General features: G+C 42.5%; 1 protein-coding gene across 13 annotated transcripts in view; it reads right to left on the bottom strand.

Annotated features, from left to right (window-relative positions):
• Positions 1 to 22,749, bottom strand: part of PTK2 (protein tyrosine kinase 2) — a 253,954-nt gene that overhangs the window by 195,145 nt on the left and 36,060 nt on the right. For 12 of the 13 annotated variants that reach the window (XM_066623720.1, XM_066623723.1, XM_066623724.1 and 9 more), the window contains one exon: positions 3,527 to 3,553. The exons of the other annotated variant lie outside the window; for it this stretch is intronic. The gene's annotated coding sequence lies outside the window, so the exon portion shown is untranslated. The remainder of the gene's footprint in view (positions 1 to 3,526; positions 3,554 to 22,749) is intronic. 13 annotated transcript variants of the gene reach the window in all.

Genomic DNA, 22,749 nt, shown 5'->3' with positions numbered 1-22,749 from the left:
AGGGCAGCAAGGTGTAACTCTGACAGAGTTGATGGTGAAAAGCATGTACTTATTAGGAGCATTTTACATACATGTCATGACAACCAAGAGTACAGACAGAGCTTTTTTTAATGGACAGTGTAAAAACACCCATTTTCTTTGCACAGTTGAACAAGATCCCTCAATTACTACCATAGTATCGTCTTTAAAAATCCTATATCTTCCAAAAAAACTTTTTAAAAAAAAACCTTTCCCAAACAAGTATCACCACTTCATATTTTGCTTCCAATTGTATTCCTGGACTCCCCCCCCCCTTGCTTCCGACAGAACGCAAAGTAATTGCTTACAGAAAAATCCTACATATCGAGCCTGAATCAACTTTGCAATGGCCACATGAAAGGGGGAAAGCATGCATAAAAGTTATTTACTGTGAAGGAAAATTATCCATCAATTCTTCATATGATTTGAAAAATGCACTTCCTAGACACCCTTAGTTTCTTCATTCAAATCAAGGGAAGAGGTTACATAGACCAGTATCACACCACATGCTTTGCATGCAGGAGATCTCTGGCTCAATTTCCCAGCATCTCCAAGAAGGGAGAAAAATTGCTGTCTTGGAACCCTGGAAAGCCACTGGCAAGCAGCATTGACAATACATGGTCTAATTGTTGGACTGAATACAAGACAACTTCCTAAATCTTGTCAGTTTACAAGCAACTGCTAGAAGGGGGCTAGGGAAAGGAATGACAAACCTAAGTGGGAAAAAAAGCAGGAAAGTTATTTATATGAAACAATTTCAGTCATTCCGTTTTACTGTCCCTCCACTTGCATCTTTTTGTTCTCTTATCCTTTTACAATTGTGCAGGACCTGTAACATGAAGAAAGATCTGACGTACTCAGAATGAACCAACTTCCTTTAAAAACGTATAGTTCCATTTCTTCCTAAAACAAAATATTTTGATACACTCAGTGAAACACCACAGGAAAGCTGTATGAACACTGAACAAAAAACTTAATTTGACAATAAATGTTACCGAGGACTGTTTGTAGTCACATTTCCTGAGAAACCCATAATTTCAAGAGAGCTGTCCAAATCTTCAATAGGTAACAGTGCACATCTCAGTAATAATACAACACAGGTAATTCATGACACTGTTCCTTCCTCAGAAAAAATGTTCAGCAGTGCTGACTGCATTACACAGGAAGTCATTGTGTCCAAGCACACAAAGCCCAGGGGCACAAATGTTCCTTAAACTGTAACAGTAACACAAGATAAACATATAATTAGGAAACCAAGTGTCATCATTAAAGTCCAAGCATTCACTAGCTTGCACTAGAAAGCAACAGCAATGCGTGTGTCACTGCCGCTGCTATCTGAATTTCACACAATGTTTCAGCATCACAGGTGCAAACAAGCTTTGGCTTAAGTAGTTACAATCAAAGTGTTGAAGTGATTTAGAGAGCTATCACTCTCAAGAGTGTATCTCAGATATTTTACAGAAGACTTCCTATTTCACAGAAACCAACAGTGTTAGTTAAGAGTTACAACTGCCCTGGGAGTATGAATCTGGCAAGACCTCAGTCTGCCTCACCAAGACAGGCGGTTTTCCAAGATGTGATATTCTCCACCAAAAACCATTGCTCCACTAGCTTACACTTATATGCAGTGACAGAACAACCCAAGACAAAGTCTAGCCTACACTTATATGCAGTGACAGAACAACCCAAGACAAGGTCTCTCAGAATTACGAGTCTCCCTGATTTCAGTTTCCACAAAGCTACAGAAGAGTTAAAATTCTCCCTTCCCAGCAAAACGCCAACTACTAACTTCCCCTAACATTCAATTTTACCTTTCTTTTTTCTCCTACTCATTTCCTGCCTCCCACTTCAGAATTTCTTGTCCTGTACACTCCATCCTCAGGTGGTAGTTGACTGGTTTCAACATTCCAGAGAGGTGAAACATCCCTGTCCATCAAACCCTCCACTTTCGTTGCTCTGATTTACTCGCTTTAAAAAATGGGTCAAAGATGATTTAGTCACTAAAACTCTTCTAATCTAAAATCTTCATGAATATACTTCTTCCTTCATTCCCTGAATTTAACTCATCATGTAGGCAACCTTCAGTCTCGAAAGACTATGGTATCGCGCTCTGAATGGTGGTTATGGAACAGCGTCTAGTGTGGCTGAAAAGGCCAATTTGGGAGTGACAATCCCTTCCACACTGGGAGCAAGTGCAGTCTGTCCCTGGTCTGTCTCCCTGGATATGGGCCTTCCTTCTTTGCCTCTTTGCCTCAGACTGTTGGCCAAGTGTCTCTTACTGACTGGGGACTGCCCAGCTTAAGGCGGGCAGTAGCTGCCCAATGACATGCAATGATCTCTCCCACCGTCGGAAGCAGCCCCTGGCGTCATGCTCTATGCCAATCGAGCGAAGACTTATAACCAGTAAACTGCTGCTTCCCGTGTTGTGCCGACGCCGTATGGCGAAGTTGGAGTGTCCTCTCCAGTGCGCGAAGCCTGGGTAAAGAAGGTATGGAGGATAGGCTGTTACCCATGCAGCAAATCCCCCCTCTCCACATCGCTGGAATGGTCCAATGGAAAGGCAGAAGCCAATACGGTTGGTTCCAGCGGCATCGCAGGAGTTGCCAGAGCATGACTGTGTACAGCCACGAACAATCCAACAGAATTTTGCAAGTCCCTTCAATGCAACAATGATGTCTGGCTCTAGTCTCCCATATTATGGGGAAGGGGTACCATCTGGCATAAGTAGCGTAGCTAAGGGGGTTCAGGGGTAGCAGTTGCACCGGGCATCAAGCTTTAGGGGGGCAACAAGCTGAGCTTGACACTAGTGACCAAAATTGTTAAAATCTTGGTACGTACCAATAATACCATCATGTTATATATCATTAGAAAAGTAATTTAATGCAGAGTGCAATGAAACAAACTGCACTGGATTATCTGTATTCTATCAAACATTATGGTCAATTAACCAGAAAATTAAAACACAACTGTCTTGTGAAACAAAAAGTGGATTTGCTTAACTTCAAACTGACCTATGAGACTGATTGTTCTGAGTGCCAATGAGATGTTATTATGATACAACATGGAATCAATAACTTTTTATTTATTTACTTAATTAAATTTGATTTTATCATGTGGGGGGCTATAAAATCTTCTCTGACCCCGGGTAGCAGATCGATGCCTTAGCTATGCCACTGACTGGGGGAGGCAGCAGAGCAAGTGGGTGGTGAGCTGCTGGGGGGAGGAGGTGGGTTCCTCCCAATTTTCACTTTTTAAAAAGCTCAGGAGTGATATCACTTCCGGTTGTGACATCATTTCTGGGGCAACATTTTGTGCTTGGCAACATTTTGTGCTTGGCAACGGGCTACATGATCATTAGCTACGCCACTGTCTGGCATACAATAAGCAACACTGCTTATTCAGCACCCACAGAGGAAAACAAAAGCATGCAAATATCTTACTTAAGAAACTTATTTAAAAAAATTACAACAACAATGCAGTGAAAGTTGCCATTAAAGAAAGATCTTACCTGTTGAAAAGGAAAGTCTGGAAATATCTGCAATTAACAAAAAGATACACATAAACATTGAATTTCTGAGTATTTTCAGAATACATTCTGTTTCTATATTTCTCTCTTTCAGTACAAGAGAGTTCCTTTATCCCTTTCCTTAAAGCTATGTAAATGGCCATACTTCAGTTCCCTCAGAGTGGCACAACATACATAGTCACTGCATTACGCTCACACAGATAATCAAAAGCCAAGTGCAGAATACACACAAGTTGAGTTTTTATCAACCCAGTTGATAAGGTCCCATCCCAAGGTCCAAAATGATAGGAGAATGGGAAGGTTTGTGTAGAAGGGATACTGCCTCATTTGTCCTGGTGCAAGCTGCTTATATAATATGCAGGCCTATTATATAAATAGGAAACGATGAGACCACCCACATCCTTAGCTCCCGATTAAAAACGTGGTCAACTTTTTATCTGCTACTTACCCGATGATTGTATATTTTAATCTGCTGTATTGACGACTGTGATTTTAAATTTTGTTTTTATATACAGGCGTTCAGGGGTTTCATTATGGAAACCCCCACAGTTGACTGAAACTGTGAATACCAGTGAACACCCCCTCCTCTGCACCCACCAGAGCTCTGCTCTCCTCATTTCTGGAGGGTCCTCTGAGCCCAGCAGAGGCTACATCTGCTGGGCCTCTGTCCATGGCCTCTGTCCACGGCTTCTGTCCACATCTGTCCACGGCCTCTGCCAGGCTCATACTGAGCCCTAGAAAGAAAAAAAAAGTCACTTCTGTTTTTTTCCATGAAAATGCAAGTGACTTTTTAATGCCTTATAAGACATCAGGAAGCCCTTGGAAGTCTGGGCACTCTATCTGGTCAGCATGGTAAGTGGGCTCTCCCAGTACCACCATCAGCTACTGAGCTATGAAGTGATGCATCAGCAGAAACAGCACTGCTGAAAGGGCAGCACTGAGAAAGCAAAATTATCTTGCAAGCTGTCCTTTCAGTGGCACTATATCTGAGGAGGCTCTGGGAAGAACAGGTGGAAGGAGGCCTCAGAAGGCAAGGAACCAACAGTACAGGGGAAGGAGCAGACCAAAGGGGGAGAGAAAGGGAGAAGGGAATTGCTGCCAATGCATAGGAAGAGCCCAATTATCATGCAGGCTGCCCCTTCAGTAGTACCACTTCTGCCAAGGCATCACTTTGCAGAGCACATCACAGCTCCTGAATTGTGAAGTGACATCATGGCAGAAGCAGTACTACTAAAAGAGTGGCCCACATGATAATTGGGCCATATCTTGAAAATATAATCAAGACTTGTATATTTTCCGTTCATTTGCAGCTAATGAGTTGCTAAGTGAGAACAAAAGTTTTTTGTTTTTTTCTGGTCATCATCTTCTTAATGACATTACTTCCTGATTAATGATATCACTTTCGGCTCTCAGCAAGTGCCATGAATGCTATTTAGTCTGCTTCATGTAAGGAGTTGGTCACCCCTGCTCTAAACCATGGGTTGATCCTACATTTGGGAGCTACAACTATGGTATGGATTCTAAGCTATGGTTAGCACAAAACAAATCATGGTTTGATCTGATGTCTCAAAGAAGTCAGCTTTTCTGCAACTTTAAGGGCCAATTCAGATGGTAAGCATCAATTGCAGCTGCTAGTCCTTAGCATATCTTTGATGCACCCACAACTAGAGGAGAGTTTGATCAGGAAGAGAAGCTACTACGGATATTCAAGGGTTAGAAAACATGGAGACATTAAACATTAATAAGAAATGCTAATACTGTATGTTTAGTTAGGGTAATAATCATTATTTCATGTTGTGAAAGCTAATGAAACTTTAATGAAAAACACTAAAGAAAAATAATTATACCAAATACTGAAAGCTTCCCAGTTCACCCTTTAGCATATTTCAAACTCAACTTGAACACTATCAGGATAGCCATTGTTGTAACTGGTAAAGAAACCCAAAACAAAAAACAAACTCAAAATGCCTTTAAAGAATATTTACTTAAAAAAATGTCAGTATATTATAGCAAACATTAAGCTCACACAATTTGGGAGGGGGGTCAATGCCAGTTTCAGAATTCATTTGTCATGCATTTAGCTTCAGGCACCAATGAAGTGTCCAAGTGAAAATATTGAGAGATTGACTGGCTGAGAGATGCAGGATTGGATGGAAGGGAAAAAATTCTGGGGCAAAGAGGTCAATATAGGGATGATCACATTATAATGGTACTGAAAGTAACGTGATTTGGTGAGGTAATCAAGCAGGTAATTGTGAAGCCTGCTTTTGGTCTTGTCCTAACTGTGAGGGGGGAAAAGGCTAAATTACCCTACTATGGAGTGGGGCTTAGGTGCAGGGCCCAATTTGGAGAAACTGGTCAAACTGGCTTAAAGCCGACACTGACAGTAGCCTATATGTTCATAAACCTCCCTCTCCCCATCATATGTATGATTAACTACAGTAGTCCATTGTGGCATGAGGTTTTGGAAGAGATCAGCCACAGGGTAAGTCTTCTGAGCAACATTTTACTTTCTCAGGAGAGAAAACAGAAAGCTTCAGGTTAACAGTTCCACTGAGAAAAAACACACTCACTAAACCAGGGGATGGCAACCTGCGTTTCTAGAGCCGCATGTGGCTCTTTCAGCTGTCTGCTGCGGCTCCTCCAGGTGAAAGTGGCAAAGAGTGTGACAGGAGGCACCTGTGTTGGGAGGGCAGGCTGCTTACCTCCACCCCCTGAGCTCACTGCCCTCCTCTCCCTTCACCCCCACCTGCCCCACATTGGTTTCCCCTTTTCAATTTTGCCGATCTGCAGGCTTAAGGTCCCTGTTTTTCCCTTCCCCAACTCTCCAGCAAGCTCAGCCAATCAGCATCCAGCAGGCTCCTGGCTTTTTCTGTTGGAATGGCTCAGGGCCCTTCACTGGCTGACCACCAGCCAATCCTGAGCCACCTTCCTCCTCAGCCATTGCAAGCCCTTGCAGCTGGACTTTCCCTGAGCAGGTCCCCACTCAGTGCAAGGAGAGGCTTTTCCTCCACAGCAGAGGAGACATCCTGTGTGTCTACTCAGTAGTAAGCCCCATTACAGTGGATGAAGCTTACTCCCAGGAAAGGGTGCCTAGGATTGCAACCTTGGAGCCTGCTCCTATGCGTGTCTACTCAGTTGTAAGCCCCATTACAGAGGATGAAGCTTACTCCCAGGAAAGGGCACCTGGGATGGCAGCCTTGAAGCCTGCTCAAGGCCAAGCGCAAGGACGGGTGAGTGGGAGCCCGTCTGTTCCAGGTCTGTTCCAGAGTAAGCCCTGATGTAGTCCCTGGGCTACTCCCAGGAAGGTGTGGAGGGCTGTATCCTCAGCCTCCTCCTGTGCAGGTCTACTCACAAGTAAGCCCCGCTGTAGTCAGTGGGGCTTCCTCCCAGGAAGGTGTGGAGGGCTGCAGCCTCAGCCCCCTCCTATGCAGGTCTACTCACAAGTAGTCAGTGAGGCTTCCTCCCAGGAAAGTGTGGAGAGGACTGCAGCCTGAGAGCTCCAACCAACTTGTCTGCTCAGAAGTCCCACTGCAGTCAATGGGGCTTACTCCCAGGATAGTGTGGAGAAGGTTGCAGCCTGAGTGAGGGCGGGCAGGCAGGCAGGCAGGGCAGAAGCTGGCCTGTGGTTCCCCCCCCAGGTCTGTTTGACCTTTAAGCCAATGGGGCTTACTCCCAGGATAGTGTGGAGAGGGTTGCAGCCTGAGTGAGGGAGGGAAGGCAGGCAGGGCAGAAGCTGGCCTGTGGCTGCCCCCCCTTCTTCTGTTCCCCACCTCTGCAGTCTGTGTCCTTTTTTCCTTCCAGCAGGGTGCCTCTGGAAGGTGGGGGGAGTTCTTTAGTATCCATGTAAGATAAGCAGATGTCATAACTGACATATGTATTGGAATCCTGGAAGATCTGGTGAGGAGCTAGATGTGCTGTCAGCAGTGGCCCCTTTAAGGGTAAGGCCTGGGCATCCAGCAAAGTGTGCTGCACAGCTGCAGCCACTTGAAGGCAATAGGGCCCTCAGGGATATAAGGAGCACCTGAGGAAGGGGGTGTGGGTTGTAGAAGGAGTGCAGGTTGGAGGTAGGAGAGGAGACTGACTGGGCTTATTGACTTTGACTTGGATACTTTGACTGACTTACTTTGGAATCTGATCTTGGACTATGACTTGGCTTATTGACTTTGGACTCTGCCCTGGATGCTCTGACTGACTTTGTGACTAATGGACTGCTGGAGACACTGGAGTTTGGTGTGTGGCTGCTGTGCCCAAGACCTGCTGAGGACCCAGGGTCTGCTGTAGTGGTGGGAGGCTGCTGGCAAGAGAGAGGACCTCTGCAGGTTGAACAGGCAAGCTACCCTGGAGGTGGGGTCCAGCAGGACTACAGGGCAGAACCAGGGTCATTTGTTGGGGGAAAGAAGGGGAGCTAATTTGCTTAAAGTGGGCCTAATTCTCCAGGCAGAGAATGGCCTTGGAAGCAGGCAAAACACCATAGAGGAGCAGGCGTCTGAAAACACAGGACAAGAATGTATGACAAAACTAACTAAAAGCTACAAGAGGGGGCTACATTATAAAAATGGGACCTATAAGAGCATAAAGGTGAAAAAAAACTATATATGCAGTATTATCTTCATTTTAGATGTCAAAAGGGTTTTGTGGCTCCTGAGGTTTTTTTTCTCCTGAAAATGGGTCCAAATGGCTCTTTGAGTGTTTAAGGTTGCCGACCCCTGCACTAAACCATCTGCTTACAAGCAAGACAGGCTGATGTAATGAGAGAGGCCCTTAAAGAGGAGAAAACAAAAGGCAGGCAGGAAGGAGCAACACAAACTTCAGGAAGGAAAAGCCTCAAAGTTGCCTCCTGCAATAGTTTCCAGCACAACAGGGAATGGTGTATATAGACTTTTTAAGCCAGCTGAAATCAAGCACTGTCTTAGCAATGCTAGATGTCCCTTTAGTGATTTGCTTACTGAAAATTCATCATCTGGAATCTGCCTAATCACTGAAGACATCCAGGTGTATTTGTAGCATGAAAAATAACCCCAGTTTTAATAACACATTAAGTGCTGTTGTATTGTTAAATGAGCTAATAAGATAATTGTGCTTTATTATTTGAATTAGTCTCTGAATTCCCTGAAGAGGATATAACTAATATAGAAAAAGGATAGGTAGCTCATGGTGCTATAAGTGCCAATGAAATGCTTCTGAGGAACACGCCTCACAGAAACTAACCAAGAGCTTGTTAGTTACCCATAATGAGCTAGCATCAACAAATACAAATGGAAGGGATGCACTAGAGCAGCGGTTTTCAAACTCTCCGTGAGTTTGAAAACTGCTCTAAGTTCTTGCAGGGGCGGGGGGAGGCAACAGCATGATCCCCAGGATCACACCACTCAGGTGGCTGCAGGGGCTTGAGTACACTTACCAGAGCCTCCTGCAGCCTCCCGGAGGTGCTAAAAGCCCTGCACGACCTTCTGCAGGTCTCCCCACAGCTTCGAAAGTGAAAGTGGAGCAATCACGCTCCACTTCCAGTTTTGCGGAAGTAACTAGAGTAACTGGGAAAGGATAGCACTTGGAGACATGGCCAGGAAGGGTCCTGCACCTTTCCCACACCAAAATGCCCAATGCATACATAATTTCCACAATATCTTTTGCTTTTTTAAGTCACCACAGGCAAAACTACTGTAGAAAAGGGGCTTTCTGATTTTGAAAAGGGGCTTTACCGAAAAGGGGCTTTATTACGGACTGACTCAGATACATGGATTCTAATTTATCCCAGTGGAATGGGGCTCCCCCCCCACACACACACACAGAGAATATAAGAACAGCCCCACTGGATCAGGCTATAGGCCCATCTAGTCCAGCTTCCTGTATTTCACAGCGGCCCACCAAATGCCCCAGGGAGCACACCAGATAACAAGAGACCTCATCCTGGTGCCCTCCCTCGCCTCTGGCATTCTGACATAGCCCATTTCTAAAATCAGGAGGTTGCACATACACATCATGGCTTGTACCCCGTAACAGATGTTTCCTCCAGAAACTTGTCCAATTCCACACACTTCCTGAAAAACCAATAAAGAGTAGGAGCCTCTCCAGAAAAAGCAGAGGATGATGCGGAATGGCACGGTACAGTAGGAGGGTGGAATCTCCAGAAATCAGAAAGTGCTCTGCATTTCTGCTGACACAGGGCACCACCAGTTCAAACCAACCTACCTACCTTCCTTGTACTTATATCCCATTATGATTAGCAAGTTTGTCCCTTCCTAGAAATCTCCTATAAATACCTCAATTTATGCAGGAAACAAAGCTACATAAACATTCAAATAATTTCCAACTTGATGTTCCGAACGTATCAACTGTGTTGATAGCACAGAAATGTTCATATTTCACATCCTTTGGAAAGGAAGTCAGTTTTTACTGTTAAAGGAACTGAACAAAAATGTGGGCTTTTTAAAAGCATATTCATATTTCTGCAACCTACCAATGAAATTTCTAATAAAGAGTATAAAATTACATTAATTTATCAAATGCATTTATTGGGTTAATTTTATTTCTGATTTGCATCTATACCAAACCAACCAAGTTCAGAGTTTTGAAAACAGATGGGTCTTTAGCTACATGTCAAAAAAAGTAAGCACAAAGTTTTGCTACCTTCATTTGTAGATGTGTTCCAATTTATAGTCAAACCATTTCTTTTGCTCCAAATATTATGCCTGTCACATTTCTTGCATGATACTGTTTGCAATAATCTTTATTTCTATATTAACACATTTAAAACTCCAACTTTCCTAACCTAAAGGGAAAGCCCAAAGCAACTTACAGCATTAAAACAGAACATAATACAATAATAAAAACAAATTAAAAAAACTTTAAAAAGCATTAAACAAAACCAGAACAGCACAACAAAACAATCCGAGCCAACAGAAACTCTCAGCAAAATAAATCATTAAGAGTCCTGGTGGAATAGAAAGAACTTAAACTTAAAAGGGTATTCCCAATCCTGAGTACACTTCTGTACTGCAGCGAGTCATGGACTCTTCGCTCACAACAGGAGAGGAAACTGAACGCCTTACACATGCGCTGCCTCCGACGCATTCTCAACATCACCTGGCAGGACAAAGTTCCAAACAACACAGTCCTGGAACGTGCTGGAATCCCTAGCATGTACGCACTGCTGAAACAGAGACGCCTGCGTTGGCACGTTCATGTCGTGAGAATGGATGATGGCCAGATCCCAAAGGATCTCCTCTATGGAGAATTCGTGCAAGGAAAGCGCCCTACAGGTAGACCACAGCTGCGATACAAGGACATCTGCAAGAGGGATCTGAAGGCCTTAGGAGTGGACCTCAACAAGTGGGAAACCCTAGCCTCTGAGCGGACCGCTTGGAGGCAGGCTGTGCAGCATGGCCTTTCCCAGTTTGAAGAGACACTTGGCCAACGGTCTGAGGCAAAGAGGCAAAGAAGGAAGGCCCATAGCCAGGGAGACAGACCAGGGACAGGCTGCACTTGCTCCGGTTGTGGAAGGGATTGTCACTCCCGAATTGGCCTTTTCAGCCACACTAGACGATGTTCCAAAATCACCTTTCAGAGTGCGATACCATAGTCTCTCAAGACTGAAGGTTGCCAACAACAACAAAGAGTAGACACCAGCCATATTTTCAAGGACGACAGAATCTGAAACAGATGAACTAATAAGACAAACTCACATTGGGAAAGGCAGCCCTTCAGGAATTTAGGTCAACACCAACACTTTGAATTGGGCTCAACAACACAACACCAATCAGTGCACATGTACAATGCGGGTGACATGGTCACGATGCCTAGCTCCAATCAGCAGCAGCCAGGTGGCCACATTTTAATGTTAGAACACTCAATTCTCAATGTCACCAACAAAGGGATAACCATGACCAGGTTTGACAGATCCAAGGAAGAACATAAGGAGAGATCCTCTGGATCATGCCAAAGACCCATCTAGTTCAGCTTCCTTTATTTCACAGTAGCCTACCAGATGCCCCAGGGAGCACACAAGACAGCAAGATACCTGCATCCTGTAGCCACTCTCTTGCATCTGGCATTCAAAGCTAGCCTACTTCTAGAACCTGGAGGTTGCATACACCCATCATGGATTGTAACCTGTGATGGACTATTCCTCCATAAATCTTTTCAAAAAGCATCTAGGCCAGGTGCCACCACCACATCCTGTGGCAAGGAGTTCCACAGACTGATTAAATGCTGGGTAAAGAAATATTTTCTTTTGTCTGAAGGATTACGCTGCAGCACCGAAATTATCCAGGGCTGATGACTACACCCATGGATGACCTCCCAGTGGTTTCATGTAGATGTCATGAAGGTGGCAGTGACAAGAACGGCAATGTTAGACACCAAGAGGAGAATGGGCTTACATCTCTTCCTCAGCATCCAGAACACTGCTGTCACCACACCCAATGGCCAGTGGAAGGAATGCTGAGAGACCAGCCTTCCCTCGGTGGCTATTATAGACCGTGATTGTGGGATGGATGACAAGGAAAAGAATTAAATAAAGTGAGGAGAGGTTGGACGGTTTACCTCTTTTGGCACTGAGTACCACTACCATCTCTTCCTCTACTGGCCATAGAGGGAATGCTGAGCTCCCAAACTTCCCATTAGAGGCAGTAGAACTGAACATCAATAGAGAAAGCAAAGTCCTCCCCCGCCTTCTCTCTCATGCTACAATGCAAGAAGAGGATAGAGCCAGTCTGGACTTCATGTAGGTGGCAGGCTGGGGAAAGAAACAAATGGGCACAGGGTATCATCCCACCAACTCTTCACCTCCTCCAACTGCTGCCTAACACAAACTTCTCAATTTGAATCATTGATGAGCTGCCTCCACAGATGGTGTACTACTTTATCCATGTTCAGGCGTGCATGCCACTCTCTAGAGTTCCAATCCCTACTTTATTCCATTGCTTCTTATGGATTATATTTTCTTCATTTTCAAGGAAGGTCATGGATGTCCCCAGTAACCTTTAACCCTTATTTACAATATTTCTTATGGAAAAAAGATCCCTTCTATAAGTCGTTTTGCTGTTAAGTTATAAGAGCATCCCCCCTGGATCAGGCCATAGGCCCATCTAGTCCAGCTTCCTGTATCTCAGAGCGGCCCCAGGGAGCACACAAGACAACAAGAGACTGCATCCTGGTGCCCTCCCTTGCATCTGACATTCTGATGTAGCCCATTTCTAAAATCAGAAGGTTGTACATACACATCATGTCTTGTAACCCGTGATGGACTTTTCCTCCAGAAATTTGTCCAATTCCCTTTTAAAGGCATCTAGGCCAGATGCCATCACCACATTCTGTGGCAATCACCACAGACTAACTACATGCTGAGTAAAGAAATATTTTTCTTTGTCTATCCCAACTCTCCCAGCAGTCAATTTTAGTGTTTTCCAAGTTTTCCAGTTCCTAATCTTATGACAGGGACACCCTGTATTCCATACAAGCATAAACAGGATCAATATTAGCATAACAGAGCTGAAATTCATCTGCGTTCACTGAAAAACGTCTATACTACGAAACAGAGGAAGAACATCCTGGACAGATGCATCTATCCAAGCTTTTCTGGAGGCAAATGAATACGCATGCACATTCAAGCTATTCTGTTTTTATTACAGTGCACTGTTCCTTCAGTTTTAACAAAGGAGAAATAAATCCTCTGTGCTCCAGAGCAGAAATTTGAGAAACCCTGGTTGTGCAAACTCCTAGAAAAGCAACTGCAAATGAGGCGGTGTATTCAGAAAAGGGTAAATTTATATTTTATATTTATTTAAAATTTATATTAGGGTGAATGGAGTAAAATACAGGGTTTTGTTTTTGAAAAAAAGGTGGGCTACACACCTGGGAAATCAGAAAAAGAAGAAAAGTCAAGCTGTCCAAACTGATGCTTCCATCCTTCAAGAGAGGTTGTTCCACTTTTCACATTAAAGGAAGAGTTCCTAGTTCAGTGAAAAACTTCAGAGTTCACAATCTTACAGAGGGACTCCAAGTGACAAGATCAAATTTGTCCATCTTTTGCCCAAAAAAGAATTATAAAGATCTCTGCAACTTGGTTACTGAAATTCAGGAAAACTCAGGTCTGTAGAAGCTAACTCTGCTTTTCTGACACAGCACTGTCTAGAACTACATTTTCAGAACTGCTTTGTGTGTCAGAACGTTGATGACTTATTGTCATCAAAATGTGATCGGTATTTAAAGTATTTTCCCTTATGCTAATTAATCAATTTGCATGCACTACAAAGTGGGTTTTTTTGGTCAATGGAAGCTTCCCTCACAGAGCTAGCAGCAAGCTTCAGACACACTATTCTTGACAATATGGTTAGAAGGGGTTAAATATCACCTCTCCCCACACTATAAAAAGAAAAGGCAGTAGCTCAGGGGCAGAATAAATACTTTGTATGCAGACCCACATTCAATTCCTGGCAGCATCTCTAGGAAGAGCTAGGAAAAACTCCTGTCTTAAAACCCTGGAAAGGTAGCCAGTTAAGGTAAACAAGCTAGATCAGGGGTGTCAAACATAAGGCCCATGGGCCAGATGTGGCCTGAGGAAGCTCTTTATCCAGCCCTCAGGATCTTTCAACACCTCCATCAATTTCTCTCGGCTGCTGAACTGTGCTGAGCTATCACTGCTGAAAGGGCGACCTGTGAGATTATTGGGCTCTTCCATATCTTGAAAATATTATCAAGATTTGCATATTTTCTTTTATGTCACTTGCAGCTAATGAGTTCCTAAGTGAGAAAAAAGTGTTTATTTCTACGAGTCACGACTTGCTAAATGACATGACTTCTGGCCCTCAGCAGGCATCATGAATGCTATTTGGTTCACTGTATGAAACACATTACCCAGAGATTGACTCTGTATAAGGCGGCTTTCTATGACAAAGGTCCTGATTCCAACTATTTAAATGTCTGTCTGTCTGTCTGTCTGACTCACTCACTCACTCACTCCAATGCTTAATGCAATGTGTAGTTTGGGCCTTGCTCATATTTCAATTGTCCATCAGGCCCTTCCTAACAACTGTTCCTCTGTCATCACTATACTCTACTGGTCCCACAGTGTCCCATGATTCCCAACTTTCAATCTTAGATGAGACAAAAAAATGTAGAGTCTGCAAAAGCCAAAAAGAAACGTGATATGAAATGTGACCCAAAACACAACGTGCAAGTTATTCCTCATGCAACGTTTTAGCATATTACAGATGGGACAGGAAGTTATCAATAAGCCATGGGTACATTTGAAAACCAATGCCCTCATTCTCAAGATTGATACTTGAGATTGATACTCTTGATATTGTTCATCAGATTCACAACCAAAAGGAAAATTTGAGACTGATGCCCCTAAATTTTGGCTTGTTTTGGAGATGGGCTATTTGCACTACTGTCTGTGTTCCAAGTGATCCAAAAGCTTCCCTTCACTCCAGCTTTGCAATTTGCTGCAGAAGATTTATATGAGTAGTATAAAAGGCACAGTTCTACCAGTGCAAAATGAAGCAACAACTGGCTACTGCAAGAGTGATTAGCATAAAACAGGGTCAAGAAAATAGAATATTGATAGTTCTCTGTATTAAGGAAAAAAACCAATCAGTAATTTGTCATTTATTCGATTACATTTTTGCATCATGTTCAGGAGACTTCCAAAAATCTTTAATGTCTCTGAACACACTAGTATTTCACCATCCCCCAAACTGAGAAGAAAGGATCTCTGAGACCCCTAGATGATTGATTCATAATTTTATTCCCAGTGCACCTTTCTAGTAAAAATGAAAATGTTTTCAAGGCAAATGTTAGCTCACATACTGAACCCTTGAAATCCTACTAGCATAATTTAGATATGCAAAGCACATGAAGGGTGGTACATCTTAGATGACAAATACATAGTAATCACTAAGATCTCACCTATTCAGACAAGCAATATGAATATGTTTTCAGCTTTTAAGCTGACAAGCATGAATATCTATACCACAACCAAAGGAGATATTCAGGATGAGTGTGAGGCAGGAACTGCACCCAAAGCATGCATTAAAACTGACAGGAGGCAGCACTGTCTTTCACGCTACTTACCACAGTATAGTCTTTCCATGTAGGTTCTTTCGTACAAAGACTTTACTCTTCCAAGGAGATATATTCAGTACAGCTTCAGCATTCTTATATCCAAACACTTAAATTGTCATTTAATATTTCCTCCCACAATTTCACACATACCACAGTGAAGCAGCCTTTGGTCATAAGCTTATCACACAGCACAGTGAAGCCAACGGAGCTTCTTTTGTCTCCTTTCACTCAAAAGTCAGGCAGCACAAACAAAAGGCATCCATCACTAAGTCCATTAGCTTCAGCTGACGAGACAATTCCAGGCTGCCAGATGGGTAAACGTATTTTGCTCAATCTGGCTGAAGCTGCAATAAATCCTAAAAGGAGAACAGCCACAGCAATCAGCCGTTACAATCTTTTCAACTCCCATATTTTGTATGTCCTGGTAAACCTATTCTATTCACATCCTCACATTCTAACATAACCAGTCATTTTTTTTAAATAGCAACAAAAGAGAGAAGCAAGTCCATCTTACAAGCTGGTTACAGCTTCCCCTATATTGTCTTTGTCATGGAAGCTAACAGTGCAAGATAAAAAAATGTTTTGCCTTTACCAAGGAGAGGCATCCTTCTTTCTCCAATGAGGGTACATTAGTATTCAGAACTAACTCCCTCCAAAGGTCACCAGAAGCTGGAAACTAAAATCTGCATACAAATACAACAAAGAAACTGATGCAATGAATTCGGAAATGAAAATCACCAAGACTAAATACAGAAGATTTCAATGACTCAGAATGCAGATTAGAGCATTGTGGCTCCAAAGATCAAGCAACAGTTTTGTGAACTTTAATGCCTTACATACTATGTTCTGTAGTCTTTGTTCCTGGTAACATAAAACTGTGTGTACCCAATAAGCTATACATTCTTAACTAATTAAGGCTAAACCTCTTTACACAAAAGATCCAGCTCATCCTCTCTTTGGATACCAGAGTTGCCTCTTAATTCCTGCATTTATATCAAAGCATACAGTGCATTTTAAAGACGCATTTAATATATGCACTGAAAAAAGGAGACAGCACACCCCAGGCAAAGCAAAAACACACACGGGGGCAGGGGATACTTTCAAACAAAGTACAGTACGATTTCATCAGCAAGATTTTTAAATCAGTCCAGCACATTTTGGCATGTACTTTCCTCAAGGATACTAAACAACAAAAGCAAAAATATTTATTTTAAATAAATTTTATCCTGCATTTTCCCCTCCCACTAGGAAGGACTCAAGGTAGCTGGGAATATATAAATTAAAACTTACAATAAAATAATGAAGATACAACACCACAAACAATAAGCCAGCAGTGCCACAACATATTGGGCAACAACCACCAACAGTAGAAAACCAACAACAAAATTAAGAGAGAACGACCAACTAAAACAAGAAGGCCTTCAGCCAGCAGCGGAACTGAATTAGCAATGGCAATGACTTCACCTCCTGGGCAGAAGAAAGATCTACACAGAGAATGACCAACCATGTGTCCCCTCCAGACCTATTTCTTCTAGTGACAAAACACGAAAAAGGCCCTACTATTACCAGAAAACTCTTAAAGAACTCTCAAACACAATAATTATCAACAGGAAAAGTCAGTGGACCTGATCCTCCACAATAATGTAAAATAAAGCTAAAACCTAACAAGATGGCACTGCAAGTTCACCGTAGATCAGGGGTGTCAAACATAAGGCCCGGGGGGCCGGATGTGGCCTGTGGAAGCTTTTTACCTGGCCCTCAGGCTCTCATCTGCTGAGCAGTGCTGGGGTGTTACTGCTGAAAGAGCAGCTGACATGAAAATTGGGCCCTCCCATATCTTGAAATATGATCATGATTTGCATATTTTCTCTTGTATCATTTGCAGTTAATGAGTTCCTAAGTGAAGAAAAGTGCTTATTTTTGGTTATGACCTGTTTAATGACATCAATTCCTCCCTAATGACATCACTTCTGGCCCTCAGCCGGCATCATGAATGCTGTCCAGCCCTAGGTATGAAACAAGTTTGACATCCCTGCCATAGACACTCACCTATAAGACGATTTCACAAATCAGGTGGGGGCAGGTTTTCAGACAAAAATCATGGAATATTTTATGACCCTCTGATAAGTCAGGGGCAAAACTTGGGGAATGGTGCTTGTAAGAAGGAACTACAGCTTGCCCTGGAACCTGAAAGGGGGGAAAGAATCTGAGCCATGCTACTGTTTTTGAAGACATTAACAAGGTGCCTGTGTAGTACCATGTACTGCCACCCCCCCCCCAAGCAACAGAACTGAACATTGCACTGAATTGCTTAAAAAAAAAATCCAGTTCTGAAACTGCAGAAAAGCATTTGCAGTTTTAAAATCCATCCAAAACAAATGCAGCACCACTATAAAGCAAGATAAACAGCTTGCGTCAGTACAACAATTGCTGCCAGACAACGTTTTATACTGTACACCAGTGGTACTCAAACTTTTCTGGCCAGTGGCTCCCTTGACCCCTGTGGCTGTTGTTAATTAATAATATATTGTATAGTTAATTAATATTAACTATATTAATATTAATTATATTAATCATATCATTAATTAAATGCAGACCTTAAAATATATTATTAATACACAGCAATATACATGCTTTATAAATGATCAGCTGCTGATCACTATTGGAGACAGGATGCTGGAGTAGGTAGATTTTGTCTGGTCCAGGAGGACTCATTTTTTTAAACTTTGTAAGCATACCAATAGAATTATTTTATCAAATGAACTTTGTGAACAACCAGTCTGACCAACATTACACACACACACCCCTGTGGACCCCAATCCAACTAGTCATTTCTTCCATTCTCCTTGGATAGAATTGAACCCTTTATTAATTTAATGAAATTAAATTTTTCCAGCAGCTGGTGGGAGGAAAAAAAATAGACCAAAAAATATATCAGAGCTGATAAGGGTTTGGTTAGGAAGCTGATTTGTCTCCTATACAAGGAAATGCACAGCTCAAGCCTATGCTTGTCTACTCAGAAGTAAGTCCCATTAGAGTCAATGGGGCTTACTCCCAGGAAAGTGTGGATGGGATTGGGCTGGCAATCACTTCATCAATGGCTGATAAGTATTCCCTTCAAATAGCAAGATTCATCACTTTAAAAATACAGCCTCTCCTCTTCAGTCAAACAACAAGATTAATAAATCACTTTAAAAACAGTCCCCTTTTTCTGCTTCTGACCAAGTAAAGTGTGCACTTGTCTCTCCCCTCTCCCTTTGCCAACTGCATGGAAGCAACTTTAAGACCCCTGGTGACTGGTAAAATAGGAAGCGTTTTATTTGGGGAGGGGGAGGAAAGCGGGAAGGTTTGGAGATGGAAAGGGGGGAGTGGAAGAGGGAGAGGGTTGGAAAGAGAGATTTCACTTTGATGAGAAGTGATTCCAGGCTGGGAACTAGGAACCAACCAGACAAGGGTCAGCGAAGGTTAAGGACCGCAAGTCGAGCATGCTCGGAAGAGGGAGGGCAGCAGCAGCCACTCTTGCAGCTGAGCAACTCCCGTTTCTTCTGCTTTAAAAAAAAAGTGCAGACGACGGGCTCGTATTCTGCCAAGCGTGTGACTGTATCACTGCGAGAGGACATCCCGCGACTCCCCTTTTCCTGGCGCCGCCCTAAAGAGCCGCGTCTCACAGTTTGAATAACACTGCTGTACACTGTTGTTTTAAGAGGCAATCCTGGGTGGGAGTTAAGGAGCATGCTCAGAAAACTCTACAATGGAGGCGACAAATGTAAACAAAGCTGCCTGCTTGTAAGCTGTCTGCAATCACTCAAAAACATTCCTCAGACACTTCACAGATCCTCCACAGGCACTTATAAAGCTCCTCCAGGTTTCTCCTGGCTGCTGCAACAGCCTGAACAGCCCTGACCCATGAGTGACCTGCAGATAAGACAAGGTGTCAATCCACGCTTGATTTATTGGTAGAAATGTCTCACTTTATAGGTGAGTATCTATGGTATTTAAAAATAGTTAACATAATACAGTGATGACAATTATACCTAGCAACAGTATAGAATATATTGAAAAAATTATAATACAGATGATATCTAGAACACCTTAGAAAAAGATCTGGGGTTCAGCTTCTTTTTTCTTTTTCAGTTTTTCTTTTCTTTTTTGAGAATCACTTGCTTAAATTTGTAGTGAAAGGTTTTTTCTTATGTTGCAAACTACTTTTTAAGCAGCACAGAAACCTTAGGTTCCAGAAATCAGAGAGCTAATTTACCTTTATAATGTGTACTTTACAAGTTTCCTACTTTGATGAGCTTCTGGTTTAAAAGCGGGGTAAATGCATGTTATATAAAGGTTTAGCTCCAGCTTCTTTGAAGTTTGCAAAGATCTTCTAATAGAATTATTTATTTCTTAGATGTGTAACCCGCCTTTCTCCCTGGAGGGCAGACAAGGCAGCTAACAGTAATTAAAATACAAAAAACATTACATTAAAAACTATAAAATACCAATAAAACTATAAAATAGAGAATAAAAATAAAACAGCAGCAGCAATAAAAAGTAATTACAAAAAAAGCAGCCATCATACCCTTATGAGTACAATAAACATAGTAGTCTGTTTTTGAACATGCTTTTGAGAAAGACGCTGTTCAGTGTGTGTTTCTGCATTGTATCCTTTTTTCCTCCTGTGTATAGGCATATCCTTTTTTGATGTGCATTTCCCGACATTATATTTTTATAGTTTTGTTTTAATGACCAAGTATTTAGAGGTAATTCATTCTCTCTCATTGAGACATGCAGGGGGAAAGCTGTTTCAAACAGATAAACAGATGTGGATTAGTTATTCTTTCTGCTTGGAGCAGCTATTCTGCCAAACAATACATATACTTTGCCAAACGGGCAGCAAACCTGCCTCTCCGGGTAAAAAGGGTGTGATGAGAAGCCAGGTTGGTTCCACGCCTCCAACAGGGTAACTTGATGACATCAAACTAGGTTTTTTAAGACCATTGAGCAAAGCGATGCTCATGTTCTCGCAGGGTCTGCCATGAAATCTGATGCTGATTTGCAGGAGGGCACCTAGTGCAGGGACCAAGATTCCTGGGACAATGCCAGTTGGTAATTTTAAGGACTATAATCCTAGGAGAGTGTCAGGAAATTCAGTTTTATTTTCTGTTTTCCACTCCAAGCCGGTCTGCAAGCTGCAAGGCAAATATTGGGGTGGGATTGTGGGCTTTCTTCTTGAGTTGCATTCCAGCTCCATCTGCTAGGTGGTTACGGTATTCATTTGGTATGTGACTGCATTTGGGTAAATGTGACAGACCTGTACTTGTAACAAGCTACTATGTATATTCTTTTAACAATGACAGTAAATGGGACTGACTCCTGGGTAAGTGTGGGTAGGATTGTAACAACAACAACAACAACAGTATTTATATACCGCTTTCCAACTAAATGTTCACAAAGCGGTTTACAGAGAAAAATCAAATAACTAAATGGCTCCCTGTCCCAAAAGGGCTCACAATCTAAAAAGATGCAAAAAGAATACCAGCAGACAGCCACTAAAACAGACAGTGCTGGGGTGAGGTGGGCCAGTTACTCTCCCCCTGCTAAAAAAAGGAGCACCCACTTGAAAAAGTGCCTCTTACCCAATTAGCAGGGGTCAATTGTAGCCTAGGATTGTTAAAATTTTCCTGCTTGATGATGTCACTTCTGGTCATTACATCACTTCCAGTGGGCCTGACAGATTCTCATTCTAGAAGTGAGTCCCAGTTCCAGATGTGCGAAAACCACTGTCTTATGGGGTTGTACCAAGTCAGGGATGGTGTAGTATCTGTGCTTCTCAACCAAAAAGTTCCAATTCAACTCAGCTGACTGAGTATTCCAAGAGGCAGTCAGAGTTTTCAATAAATGAAATGGCATCAGGCATTGAAATTACTGTTGATTATCTAGTCATCTTAATGCCCGATGCCAGTTCAGTTCATGACAATTGGCACATAATACACAAAAAAGGGGGGGGGAGTTTGATGTCACCAGATTTGCTTTAGCTATAGAGCTTGGGTGATCCCATTGCGCATCAGTTTGGAAGTAAATCAGAACCACACAAGTGGCTTCTGAACATGCAATGAACTTATTCGTAAACAAAAAGAAAAATCATGTTTTAAGAAACATAAAACAGTCCATGAGAGCTGCCAGGACTTACAGAATGTCAAGGGTGTCAGTCTTGGGGGAAAGGTGAGGAAATTTGTTTGCTCAACAGTAAATAACTAGAAGCGGGGGGGGGGGAAGGGGAGATTAGGGTCAGAAAATCTGAGCAGTGGGCATGCTTGTTTCAAGAAGGAGAAAAGGTCACCTTTTCCTTCCCCACACTTCTAAACCACTATCATGCTTTAAAAGCAACAGAATATTCAGCTTCAGGATTGGCAGTTAGCCCCAAATCTGAGCCCCAAAACTTTAGTATTATGTAGAAAGTTTTTAATGGTGGGGGGACCTCCCCCTCTTTTTCACATTCCTTGCCCTTTTATAAACTACAAGCAGCACTTCAAGACACTTGTGCCAGACTTGCTGGAGCTCTGAATGGATCACTCTTGCTAGCAGCTAGAAATATACAGCAAAATTCTGGAGGTCCCCACTTTTTCTTTCATACTGACAACTCACTTTAGGGCATAATCCAGCTGTTCAGTTGCTGGATTGAAAAGTAGTGAGACAGCAAGCAATTCTGTCTAGCACTACGCCTTCAGTAATATCAGACCAGAAGTGGTACCAATAGCAATCACATGCAATTGTTATGAAGCATATCTGATATTGATCCATTCGATAAATTTTCATTAACTCAAAGGCCTGCAAAATAACCATAAGGAAACATCAACAGATTGCATCGAAAGCTTTCTCCACATCTACCTAAAAGATAGATTTAAGTCAGACTTATTTTGAATCAGGAAAAGCAAACCAGAGGAAAAGATGGAGTAGCTGATTCAAGTGTACTACAGGCTTGCAAAGGGATGAGAAATGTTTGAGAAACAAAAGAACTCTGGTGGATTATGTTATGACAAGGATTACAGAGAGGTCATTCTGCAAAGAATGGCTTTCTAGATTTCAGAGCTATATTAGTAAGAGATGGGCTTATAAGTCACTCAGTTACTGGAATCCTCAGCAGGTTT

The sequence above is a fragment of the Tiliqua scincoides genome, chromosome 4, assembly GCF_035046505.1.
Source record: "Tiliqua scincoides isolate rTilSci1 chromosome 4, rTilSci1.hap2, whole genome shotgun sequence".
Lineage (NCBI taxonomy): Eukaryota > Metazoa > Chordata > Lepidosauria > Squamata > Scincidae > Tiliqua > Tiliqua scincoides.
This window is presented reverse-complemented; position numbering and strand designations above follow the sequence as displayed.